Source organism: Bubalus bubalis, chromosome 9 (genome assembly GCF_019923935.1).
Source record: "Bubalus bubalis isolate 160015118507 breed Murrah chromosome 9, NDDB_SH_1, whole genome shotgun sequence".
NCBI classification, from domain to species: domain Eukaryota; kingdom Metazoa; phylum Chordata; class Mammalia; order Artiodactyla; family Bovidae; genus Bubalus; species Bubalus bubalis.
The window spans coordinates 6,005,818-6,018,969 of record NC_059165.1 but is presented as its reverse complement, the minus strand read 5'-3'; the positions used below and the strand labels follow the sequence as shown (position 1 = coordinate 6,018,969).

General features: G+C 41.7%; 1 pseudogene; it reads left to right on the top strand.

The window, feature by feature from the left end:
- The first annotated feature begins 914 nt into the window (after positions 1-914).
- LOC102399545 lies at positions 915-12,655 on the top strand (annotated as a pseudogene).
- Positions 12,656-13,152: the final 497 nt, after the last annotated feature.

Here is a 13,152-nt window from a genome sequence, read left to right as displayed (position 1 = left end):
ACATGCAATAAAAATCTCCAGACAACTCAGTAGTGTCAGGAAAAAAAAGGGCCTATGGTAGGGACCTATGCCCCTGGGATGGATGTATAAGGTCTGTACAAATGGACCATCACCCTGGGGAGTGAGAAGGTCAAGCCAGTCTGGGCACCCCACGTCTGGAGTCCAGCATGCAGGAGATGGTCCTCCTGGCCTGGTGAGAGACGATGAGATAGAAAGAAGGCTGGAGAAGCCTAGACTCTGCTCCCCAGGAGGCACGCGTGCCAACTTGCTGACAATCAGGGTGGAGAGAGCCTTGTGTTGTCAGTTGCCATCTTTCCAAATGTAGCTGTCTGAAGGGGTGAACACCCCAGCCCCACTCACTCCACAGCATAGCTGGGCCTGGGATCAGGGCAGAGACTCAGTCGAGCTGGCCAGAGACAGACCGGGGTGCCTGGTGGCCACTGCTAGATCACACACTGGGTGGTGAGTGTAGACACGGGGGACCTTGTCAGCCTACTGACCAGGCGGCACCCCAAAAGCATGCAGCAAGGAGGTACTGAATCTCAGGCAGCCAGGCCCTGGGGGAGGACTCACGTAGACAGGAAGAGACAGCCCTGAGGGCCTGGGGCGCAGCTGGGGTGGGCCACAAGGACCATGGTCAGGTTTCTCGGGAGTGCACAGTGGCTCCTCTCCCAGCAGAAGAGCCCGCCCTCCCCAGGCAGCAGTGTGGTGCTAGACTGGGGGCAGAAGGGTCCTGGGGAAAGTCTGCCACAGGGGTGACCCCAATCTCTGGTGGCAGCCTAGCAACCTCAATCCTGAAGCCACAACACCCCTACCCCCAGCCCTCACCTATTCCACCCCATGGCCCTGTGCTAGATCTGGGATGAACACAGCAGAGAGGACGGCATAATCTTGGATGGCCTCCAAGCAGAACCATGGTCTGCACACTGATGGGACCCAGGTCCTCTGTGACCGCACAGACCTCACTTGCTTTAGCTACTGCCTGTGTGCAGCAGGGTACACACTCGAAGGCTTGGACCATGATCAAACCTGACCCTTGTAGGGGAGCAGACCCCATGCCTGACAGGGTGGCAATAGCCACGGTGTGGAGTGGAAACACCACCCCACATCAGCAGAAGCTATGGATACTACAATACCAACCATACCCGCTTCCAAGGGGAAAAGGGCCAGCTCACCTTGAGGAAGCACATGGCTGGGGTCCAAAACCAGCCCTCGCACCAAAAACATTGTACAAACACAGTCTATACAGAGATATTCCCTCAAAACAACACCCCTTCCAGACCAAAGTTGGTAACTGCTTCTCCTAAATTTATAGCGACATAGAAAGCTAAGAAAAGGACAAAGCAGAGAAGTACTCCCAATTCAAAGAACCAGAGAAATCCCCTGACAGAGCAAATCATGAAAAAAGAGCTTACTAGTTTACTAGACCCTGAGTTCAAAAGCAGGTAGTAAAAATGGTAACTCAATTAAGAAAGATTATCAAGAGAATGGCAGAACACTGTAATAAGGAACAAGAAACTATAAAGATGTACCAATCAAAATTAGTTCAATTGCCATGATAAAAACCAATCTAGAAGCAATTACTAGAGGATCAAATGACAGAGAAGAATGAACAGGTGATCTGAAGATAAAATAATGGAAATCATTGAATCAAGACAGAAGGTAGAGAGACAATTTAAAAAAAATAGCAATTTGGGGATCTAAGAGATAAAATAGAATTTGAAAACTACACATGATAGGGGAAGGAGAGAAAAAAAAAGTGTTCAAAAATGTATTTGAAGAAATCATGGCTGAAAACTTCCCAAACCTAAATAAGAAAACAGATATCCAAGTACCAGAAGCACAGAGGATCCCAAACAAGTTGAATCCAAACAGACTCATACCAAGACAAATCATAATTAAAATCACAAAAGTTAAAGAGAAGATTCTAAGGACAGTAAGAGAAAAACAAAATCAATTGTAGGGGAACCCCGATAAGGCTATCAGCTGATGACAGAAACTGCAGGCCAGAAGGGAGTATCATGATATATTCAAAGTCTTGAAAGGGAAAAATCTGCAACCTAGGATACTCTACCTAGCAAGATTATGCAATGGAGAAAAGACAGTCTTTTCAAAAAGTGATGTTGGGAAAGCTGGACAGCTGCATGTAAATCAAAGAAGTTAGAACACTTCCTAACTTCATTTGTACTTCCAGGAACAAAAGTAAACTCAAAATGGTTTAAAGGCCAAACTTAAGACATGACACAATGAAAATCCTAGCAGAATACACAGGCAAAATATCTTGGACATAAATCATGGCAATATTTTCTTAGATTAGTCTCCCCAGGCAAAAGAAATAAAAGCAAACAGAAGTAAATGGCACCTAATCAAATTTATAAGTTTTCACACAGCAAAGGAAACCATTAACCAAACAGAAAGACACCGATGGAATGGGAGAAAGTATTTGCAAATGATGTGACCAACAGGAGTTAATACCTTATATATATAAACAGCTCATACAACTTGATATCAAATAAACAATCCAGTCAAAAATGGGCAGAAGACCTAAACAGATATTTTTCCAAAGGAGTCATAGATGGTCAACAGACACATGAAAAGATGCTTAACGTCACTACTTAATAGAGAAATGCAAATCAAAACCACCACAAGGTATCACTTCACATGGGTCAGTCCAGTTCAGTTCAGTTCAGTCACTCAGTCGTGCCCAACTCTTTGTGACCCCATGGACTGCAGCACACCAAGCCTCCCTGTCCATCACCAACTCCGGGAGTTTACTCAAACTCATGTCCATAGAGTCGGTGATGCCATCCAATCATCTCATCCTCTGTCATCCCCTTTTCCTCCGGCCTTCAATCTTTCCCAGCATCAGGATCTTTTCAAATGATTCAGCTCTTCACATCAGGTGGCCACAGTATTGGAATTTCAGCTTTAGCATCAGTCTTTTCAATGAATATTCAGGACTGATTTCCTTCAGGATGGACTGGTTGAATCTCCTTGCTGTTCAAGATACTCTCAAGAGTCTTCTCCAGCATCACAGTTCAAAAGCATCAATTCTTCAGCACTTAGCTTTCTTTATTGTCCACCTCTCACATCCATAATGACTACTGGAAAAACCATAGGTCAGAATGGCTATAATGAAAAGCCTACAAATAATAAATGCTCAGAGCATGTGGAGTAGAGGGAACTCTCTGATACTGTTAGTGGAAATGGAAATTGCTGCAGCGTCTATGGAAACCACCTTCCTATCCCTTCTCTGATGGCCCAACAAAAGTAATATAGAATGCCAGGGAGAGAAGGGGAAAACACAGCCTTGATTGGTACTTAATATCAGCAGAAATAACCAGAGATGAACTATTTTAGCACAAACATCATGATGCCAGTGAAAAATGCTCATGGGATCTTAAGACTTAAACTAGGTTACTGTCAACTGAATTTAGTCATTTCACTCTAAAGAGAGAGAGAGAGAGAGAAACAAAGACAAAGGGAGGTCTTAAGGGAGAAAGGCAGAAGTCAGCAACAAACAGCAGCTCAGCAGGGGAGGGATGAGCAGAACACAGATATCAGTAAAGTACAGGTTCTAGAATCAGCAAAGGTGGGTTTGAATCCCGGATTTCTATACACAGATTTACATGGGCTTATGCAAGCTAATTAAAAATCTAAAAATAGAATTACCATATTATTCGACATCATTCCTATGCCTCGTTGTTTATCTGGAAAAATGAAGACCCTAATTTGAAAATATACCTGCACCCCCAACATTCACAGCACTGTTTACAATAGCCAAACATGAAAACAACTCAAATGTCCATTAACCAATGATTGGCTTAATAAAATGTGACATACATAATCTGCTAATGGGCATTTGAATTTTTCCCATGTCTTGGCTGTTGTAAATAGTGCTGCTATGAATGCTGGGGTGCATGTATCTTTTAGAATTAGGGTCTTTGTTTTTCCAGATGGATAACCAGGAGTGAATGCTGGATTGTATGGTAACTGTATTTTTAGATTTTTAAGGGACCTCCATACTGTTTTCCATAGTGACTGAATATATATTTAGATAAATGAATCACTTTGCTCTATACCTGAAGCACAACATTGCAGTCAACTATAAATCAATAAAAACATCAAATAGACATTAAGCCTTATTTATTTTTCTTCATTTTCCTTTGAGAGTATGAGATAAAGTTAATAAGCACATAATCACACACACTGATATGAAGAGAAAGGTTTAGATAAGCTGTATGGGTTCCAAAAGTTTTAGAGAATAGGACTTTGGAGGACATACAGAATTTATCTCTTTTCGTCTTGGCACAGCAATTTTCTTTCATGAATCTATCAGATGTGAGAAAAAATAAAGTTCTAACTTTTACAGTCAGCTCCCCAACCATTTTGTAATGCAATTTTGAGGGAGGTTTGTGTTCATTGCTTTTCAGGGTCTTACTAATTAAACTGTTTACCAGATACTGCTTTGAAGGCTATATCAGTTTAAAGTATAATATTTGTATTGAAAATCTTAACATTTTCACTTGGAAATAGGAAGACCAGAAAATCTGTTTGAAAATCCACAGGAATAGCGATCAAGACCTGAAATAACTTTGGAATGGACAAGTGGAAAGGAACCTCATTCTAAGGCTATCTACACCAATCCAAAGATACTTAGGAAAGATTTTGGCGCTGATAGTTTTTCAACAAAGTAACTTTGATGATGTCTATAATAAACAAATTCATCTGGTAATTGGAGGCAAAATGAACCTCATTATAGAAATAAATCTGCATTATTTTTGGTGCAATTGGATTGGGAAAACTTTGTAACAGAATGTTGCTGTTCACAAGAGCAAAACAACTCAATTCATCCACTTGCAGAGGAAAATATTATCTGTCCAGAAGTGGCAAGAGAGTTTAGCTGAGCTCCATAAATATTCCTGCCTGAATGTGAAGCTTGAAGCTTTAGTGTGAATGTGTGTGGTCCCACATGAACAGATGTCTGTGAACAAAGGAAAGAACCAGGGTCTAGCATTACTGGAGTTTCAGCCAGTTCAGTTGAGTGATTCAGTCGTGTCTGACTCTTTGCGACCCCATGCACTGCAGCACACCAGGCTTCCCTGTCTATCACCAACTCTGGAGCTTGTTCAAATTCATGTCCATCCAGTTGGTGATGCCATGCAATCATGTTTCTGTAGGGTAGAAAAATTCTAAAATGTATTTGAGAATCAGTGAGGAACTGTCTATTTCTCTGTATATTACTCATAAAGTACAACTGATTAAAGAATTTGATGCTTAACAAGAGTTATTCTTAGAATTGTAATTTTTGAATTAGAACATTAGAATCAAGGACAGTTAAAATATAGGACATACTTATAAGACTGACATGTCAACACATAGGTACATAGATGGTAAATACTTCAGAGTCCCTATTCATAAACTCAAAATATGGCTCTAAGATTCTCAAAAGCCAAAGGAAAACACATTTTATTGTGTGATTTTCTAGTCTTTCCTGACTTCCAGGTGGAAATGTTAAAGTTTTGTATATAAATATTATACATTAAACTGATATAGTTTTCAAAGCAGATTGGGTTTATAATACTGATTAATGTAATTACTGGAGAATGAGAAACTGTCCCAAAGACTTATAGAAACTGTCCCCCAAATTCTTCAGTCATCACCATCAATCTTGAAAATTCTCACAGTCCTACAGCAAATACAGGTGAAAACTTAAGAAGCATTATTTGTGTCAATGAAATCAAAACCAATCTGAAAGAATACAGACATTGTTTTAAGCCTGAATGCACTAGACAAACCAAAGTCAGTCAAGAGGAGCAAAGCCCCATGGCTCCATTCAGAAAAGATAATGTGGGTAAATCGAGTAGTCTTTATGTCTGGAATAGATAGTAAAGCCACTAGGATCTCACCGCTCAGTACAGCATAGAGTATACTCAAAGCATCAGAGATACTCCTGATTGAGCCAGAAGACACTGCCATGTTGGCCCAAATCAAAAGGAAATGGGAAACCAAACTTACTGGTGCTGACACACTCCCTCCTTTCAAAACCCTTGACTCCTGCTTCTAGTCCACCTTGGCCTCAGATAGTCTACAAAGAGTAATGATCAGTGATGAAGCTGGAGCTCCTTGTCTCTCAGGGGGATTCAAAAGCCTTAATCACCTTATTCTGAGTACACCTTATTCTGGGAAAGGCGGGGGGGGGGGGGGGAGGACTCAAACTGTGTGGTTCTATTGGTTACAGACACCAAGTCACCACTGAGCCTGCTCTTGTTGTGTCTGACTCTTTGCGATCCCCAGGACTCTAGCCCATCTGCGCCTTTGTCCATGGGATTTCCCAGGTAAGAATACTGGAGTGGGTTTCCATTTCCTCCTCCAGGGGATCTTCCTGACACAGGGATCAAACCGGTACCTTCTGCATCTCCTGCATTGGAAGGAAGGTTCTTTACCATTGAGCCACCTGGTTGGGGGAACTAAAATTTAACTGGTGAATTTGAGATCAGAGTCACAGCAGGGAAGAGAAACTGAAGCCATTTTGTGCATGAAAGTTGCTCAGTTGTGTCTAAGTCTTTGTGACCCCTGGACTGTATAGTCCATGGAATTCTACAGGCCAAAATACTAGAGTGGGTAGCCTTTCCCTTCTTCAGGGGATCTTCCCAATCCAGAGATTGAACCCAGGTCTCCCACATTGCAAGTGGATTCTTTACCAGCTGATCCACAAGGGAAGCCCAAGAATACTGGAGTGGGTAGCCTATCCCTTCTCCAGAGGGTCTTCCCAACCCAGGGATTGAACCAGGGTCTCCCCCATTGCAGGCAGATTCTTTACCAACTGAGCTATCCAGGAAGCCCATCTCATGCGTAAAGTGAAGTTGCTCAGTCCTGTCCAACTCTTTGTGACCCCATGGTCTGTAGCCCACCTCTCTCCTCCCTCTCCTCTGTCCATGGGGTTTTCCAGGCAAGAGTACTGGAGTGGGTTGCCATTTCCTTCTCCAGGGGATCTTCCTGACCCAGGGATCAAACCTGGGTCTCCAGCATTGTAGACAGACGCTTTACCATCTGATCCACCAGGGAAGTCATGTGTGGGGACCTTTAGAAAGAGTCATGCACTATTGTGACTTCTGCTGAATTTTTAATTGTGATCAATGTTTTACATGCTTATAAAAAGAATGTTCATAAAGGTCAGAGGGGATCCTCCTGATTGGAAATAATTTAATGTGAAGAAGTTAGTGGGATATGTAAATCAGTTCCAAACCACCTTCCTGATGGCCCAACAAAAGTAATATAGAATGCCAGGGAGAGAAGGGGAAAACACAGCCTTGATTGGTACTTAATATCAGCAGAAATAACCAGAGATGAACTATTTTAGCACAAACATCATGATGCCAGTGAAAAATGCTCATGGGATCTTAAGACTTAAACTAGGTTACTGTCGACTGAATTTAGTCATTTCACTCTAAAGAGAGAGAGAGAGAGAGAAACAAAGACAAAGGGAGGTCTTAAGGGAGAAAGGCAGAAGTCAGCAACAAACAGCAGCTCAGCAGGGGAGGGATGAGCAGAACACAGATATCAGTAAAGTACAGGTTCTAGAATCAGCAAAGGTGGGTTTGAATCCCGGATTTCTATACACAGATTTACATGGGCTTATGCAAGCTAATTAATTTTCAAGACATCTGTTTTCTCATTCAATCTGTTGAGAGGCTAATCCTTAGTATACAAGATTGCTGTAAAGATTAAATGTGCAGCAATGTAACTAGGTTGAAGAAGGCATGTCTGGTTCCCGTAAGGGACATATACAATTGAATGACTGAAACAAGGAACGTTGACCATTTTCATCCTGTCAGCCTCAGGATAACTTGGTTATCCCACCTCATCTCTTGAAAGCATCAGACTTAGAGTGGGTATTAAAGAAGACATTTCTCTTACTAATATGAATATATTTAATAATAGAAATATTGGAGTGATGTCAACTATTAAGACTGAATAGAAAAATACAGCCTAGAATATGATGATTTCTGTGTGATAAAATAAATGTTGAAAGAAAATTAACATTTAAATTTATATTAAAAGTAAGAGGATAACAGGAAGGAAATGGCTGTTGCTTAAGTATGTTATAATGCTATTAAATGATATGAATTGGAATAATGCAGTTCAATTCACATTGTGCTAGTTATTTATAAGAACGGTTATAGTTATATTTTAATTTATGTAATTATATTAGAAAGAGAAGATTGATATTCAAGGTAGCTGAAATTTTAAAAGAGGATACTGCACTTCTCCTGTGTCCATGTTTTATATATACTGTGTAAAACATCATAATAAAACTATTTAAATCATGGGTTTCTTTTGCAATTTAAATGGGATAAAGTTCTAATAGTCATGTCAGTAACAAAGTCAAAGAGACTCTAAAGTTTCCAAGAATCCAAGAAACCACAAGTGATTTATCTCCAAATACTAAGATAAATATAATATCTACTTCATGAGATTCTGGAGACAGTGAATGATATAATACATGTCAAGTATTGGTGATAGCGTTGACACAGTAAGAACTTACTTGGTGTTATTTATTGATATGTTTGATATGACTTATAAATCCTTATTTATAATTTCTGAGAAGTAATGAAGAATAGATGAGGTATTTCATGTCAGAATGTGAGTTAACATGACAATTTTTTAATTTTTTTTTTTTTACTGAAGGATGATTGCTTTACAGAATTTTGTTGTTTTCTGTCAAACCTCAACATGAACCAGCCATAAGGATACATATATCCCCTCCCTCTTGAACCTCCCTACCATCTCCTCCTCACCCCACCCCTCTAGGTTGATACAGAGCCCCTGTTTGAGTCCTCTGAGTCATACAGCAAATTCCCATTGGCTATCTATTTTACATGCGGTAAGATAAGTTTCCATGTTACTCTCTCCATACATCTCACCCTCTTTTTCCCTCTCTCCCATGTCCATAAGTCTGTTCTCTATCTCTGTTTCTCTATTGCTACTTTGCAAATAAATTCATCAATACCAACTTTCTAGATTCCATATATATACATTAGCATACAATATTTCTATATTTCTGACTTATTTTATCCTGTATAATAGGTTCTAGGTTCGTCCACCTCTTTAGACTTGCTCTTTTTTATGGATGAGTAATATTCCATTGTGTATATGTACTGCTGCTGCTGCTGCTGCTGCTAAGTCGTTTCAGTCATGGCCAACTCTGTGCGACCCCAGAGACGGCAGCCCACCAGGCTTCCCCATCCCTGGGATTCTCCATGCAAGAACACTGGAGTGGGTTGCCATTTCCTTCTCCAATGCATGAAAGTGAAAAGTGAAAGTGAAGCCACTCAGTCATGTCCGACTCTAGCGACCCCATGGACTGCAGCCCACCAGGCTCCTCTGTCCATGGGGTTTTCTAGGCAAAAGTACTGGAGTGGGGTGCCATTACTACTCCTTTATCCATTCATCCATTTGCTGTATGGCTCAGGAAACTCGAACAGGGCCTCTGTATCAATCTAACATGAAAATTTTACACAGAAAAAGATAAATTTATTAAATATACACTAATTAATCTGAGGCTGATATCCACAAAAAATAATGTATATGTTTATAGAATGTAATATATACTATAAAAGTTATATAACTACAAATTTGGACATCTTTAGGTTTTAATTAGCCTCTAAAAGGCATGACACAGTTTTCATTCTGAGTATAGGGAAGTGGTCCAAATGATGCCTCTGAAGTCAGACTATGCAAATTCAACCTCTAACTCCACTGATATCGAAAAGCATTACCTCTAGTAAACAATAAATCTACTGGTCCCTCAGTATCATCATCTATGATATGAAAGCAATACAGGTACCTACTAAATTTTCCAGTGAGATTTAAAACAGTGCCTGGCATAGAAGTACCCAGTAAATGTAAGCTTTTTTTGGTTATTTTTCAGAACTATTATGAAATATTTTGATAAAGTTCCTCTAGATTTTTGTAGATAGGACTAGAAGTGACACTAACTTTTTAAATTTTCAGTCATTTCAGTTCAGTTCAGTCGCTCGGTCGTGTCCGACTCTTTGCAACCCCATGAACTGCAACACTCCAGGCCTCCCTGCCCATCACCAACTCCTGGAGTTCACTCAGACTCACGTCCATTGAGTCGGTGATGCCATCCAGCCATCTCATCCTCTGTCGTTCCCTTCTCCTCTTGCCCCCAATGCCTCCCAGCATCAGAGTCTTTTCCAATGAGTCAACACTTCCATGAGATGGCCAAAATACTGGAGTTTCAGCTTTAGCATCATTCCTTCCAAAGAACACCCAGGACTGATCTCCTTTAGAATGGACTGGTTGGATCTCCTTGCACTCCAAGGGACTCTCAAGAGTCTTCTCCAACACCACAGTTCAAAAGCATCAATTCTTCGGCACTCAGCTTTCTTCACAGTCCAAGTCTCACATCCATACATGACCACAGGAAAAACCATAACCTTGACTAGACGGACCTTTGTTGGCAAAGTAATGTCTCTGCTTTTGAATATGCTATCTAGGTTGGTCATAACCTTCCTTCTAAGGAGTAAGCATCTTTTAATTTCATGGCTGCAGTCACCATCTGCAGTGACTTTGGAGCCCTGCAAAAATAAACTCTGACACTGTTTCCACTGTTTCCCCATCTATTTCCCATGAAGTGATGGAACCCAATGCCATGATCTTCGTTTTCTGAATGTTGAGCTTTAAGCCAACTTTTTCACTCTCCACTTTCACTTTCATCAAGAGTCTTTTTAGTTCCTCTTCACTTTTTTAAATTTTAGTAATCATAATCCCAGCCTTTGGCTTCTAATTAATTGTAAATTACTCAGATATATGCATATGACATCACCCTTAGGGCAGAAAGTGTAGAGGAACTAAAGAGCTTCTTGATAAAGGTGAAAGAGGAGACTGAAAAAACTGACTTAAAACTCAACCTTCGCTTTATCACAACGGGTTTGCTGCCAGGACACAAGTGTTGTGAAAACCACCCTTAAACCTAAGCAAAATCGGGAAAGGAAAAAACCCACATACCCACATTGGACACGTAGCTTCGGGGAGGTCTACCATGACTGGCCATCCAGTCTACAAATGTGGCGGGATTGACAAGAGAACAGTGGAAAAGTTTGAGAAGGAGGCTGCCGAGGTGGAAGGGCTCCTTCAAGAACGCCTGGGTCTTGGACAAACTGAAAGCTGAACGTGCATGGTATCACCATTGCTATCTCCCTGTGGAAATCTGAGACCAGCCAGTTCTGTGTTACCATCATTGATGTCCCCGGACACAGAGACTTCATCAAAAACGTGATTACAGGCCCCTCTCAGGCTGACTGTGCTGTCCTGACTGTTGCTGCTGGTGCTGGTGAATTTGAGGCTGGCATCTCCAAGAGTGGGCATGAGCATGCCCTTCTGGCCTGCACTCTGGGTGTGAAACAACTAATTGTTGGAGTTAAAATGGGTTCCATGGAGCCACCTGACAGCCAGAAGAGATACGAGGAAATTGTTAAGGAAGTCTGCGCCTACATTAAGAAAATTGTCTATAGCCCCGACACCGTAGCTTTTGTGCCAGTTCCTGGCTGGAATGGTGACAACATGCTGGAGCCAAGTGGCAACAGCAGTCATGGTTCAAGGGATGGAAAGTCACCTGTAAGGATGGCAATGCCCATGGACCCACCCTGCTTGAAGCTCTGGATTGCATCCTGCCACCAACTCACCCAACAGACAGACTCTTGCATTTGCCCCTCCAGGATGTCTATAAAGTTGGTGGTATTGGTACTGTCCCTGTGGGTCGTGTGGAGACTGATGTTCTCAAGCCTGGCATGGGGGTCACCTCTGCTCCAGGCAATGTAATGACTGAAGTGAAGTCTGCAGAAATGCACCGTGAAGCACTGAGTGAAGCCCTTCCTGGGGACAATGTGGGCTTCCATGCCAACGACTTGTCTGTCAAAGATGTTCGTCATGGCAACGTGGCTGGTGACAGCAAAAATGACCCACCAATGGAAGCTTCTGGCTTCACAGCCCAGCTGATTATTTTGAAACATCCAGGCCAGATCAGTGCAGGATATGCACCTGTGCTGGACTGTCACAGAGCTCACATTGCTTGTAAGTTTGCTGAGCTGAAGGAGATTGATTGGTGTTCTGGAAAAAGCTAGAAGATGGCCCTAAATCCTTGAAATCTGGTGAGGCTGCCATCGTTGATATGGTTCCTGTCAAAGCCACGTGTGTCGAGAGCTTCTCTGACTCTCCTCCCCTGGGCCATTTTGCTGTGCGTGACATGAGACAGACGGTTACTATGTCATCAAAGCAGTGGGCAAGAAGGCAGCTGGAGCTGGCGAGGTCACCAAGTCTGCCCAGAATGCTCCAAAAGAAGGCTGAATGAATATTATCCCCAGTACCTTCCACCCCAAGTCTTAATCAGTGGTGGAAGAATGGTCTCAGAACTGTTTGTCTCAATGGGCCATTTAAGTTTAATAATAAAAGACTGGTTAATAACAATGCATTGTAAAACTTTTAGAAGGAAAGGAGAATATTTTTGTGGACCATATGTTTTGTGTGTGGCAGTTTAAGTTATTAGTCTTTAAAATCAGTACTTTTTAATGAAAACAACTTGACCAAAAATCTGTCACAGAATTTGAGATCCATTAAAAACAGTTTAGTGAGAAAACAAAAAACAAAAAACTCAACCTTCAGAAAATGAAGATCATGGCATCCAGTCCAATCACTTCATGGCAAATGGTGGAAAAGTGGAAACAGTGATAGACTTTTATTTTGGGGGGCTCCAAAATCACTACAGATGGTGACTGCAGCCATGAAATTAAAAGATGTTTACTCCTTGGAAGAAGATCTATGACAAACTTAGACCACATATTGAAAAGCAGAGACATTTTTACTTTGCTGCTGCTGCTGCTAAGTCGCTTCAGTCGTGTCCAACTCTTTGTGACCCCATAGACGGCAGCCCACCAGGCTCCGCTGTCCCTGGGATTCTCCAGGCAAAAACACTGGAGTGGGTTTCCATTTCCTTCTCCAATGCATGAAAGTGAAAAATGAAAGTGAAGTCGCTCAGTCATGTCTGACTCTTAGCAACCCCATGGACTGCAGCCTCCCAGGCTCCTCCGTCCATGGGATTTTCCAGGCAAGAGTACTGGAGTGGGG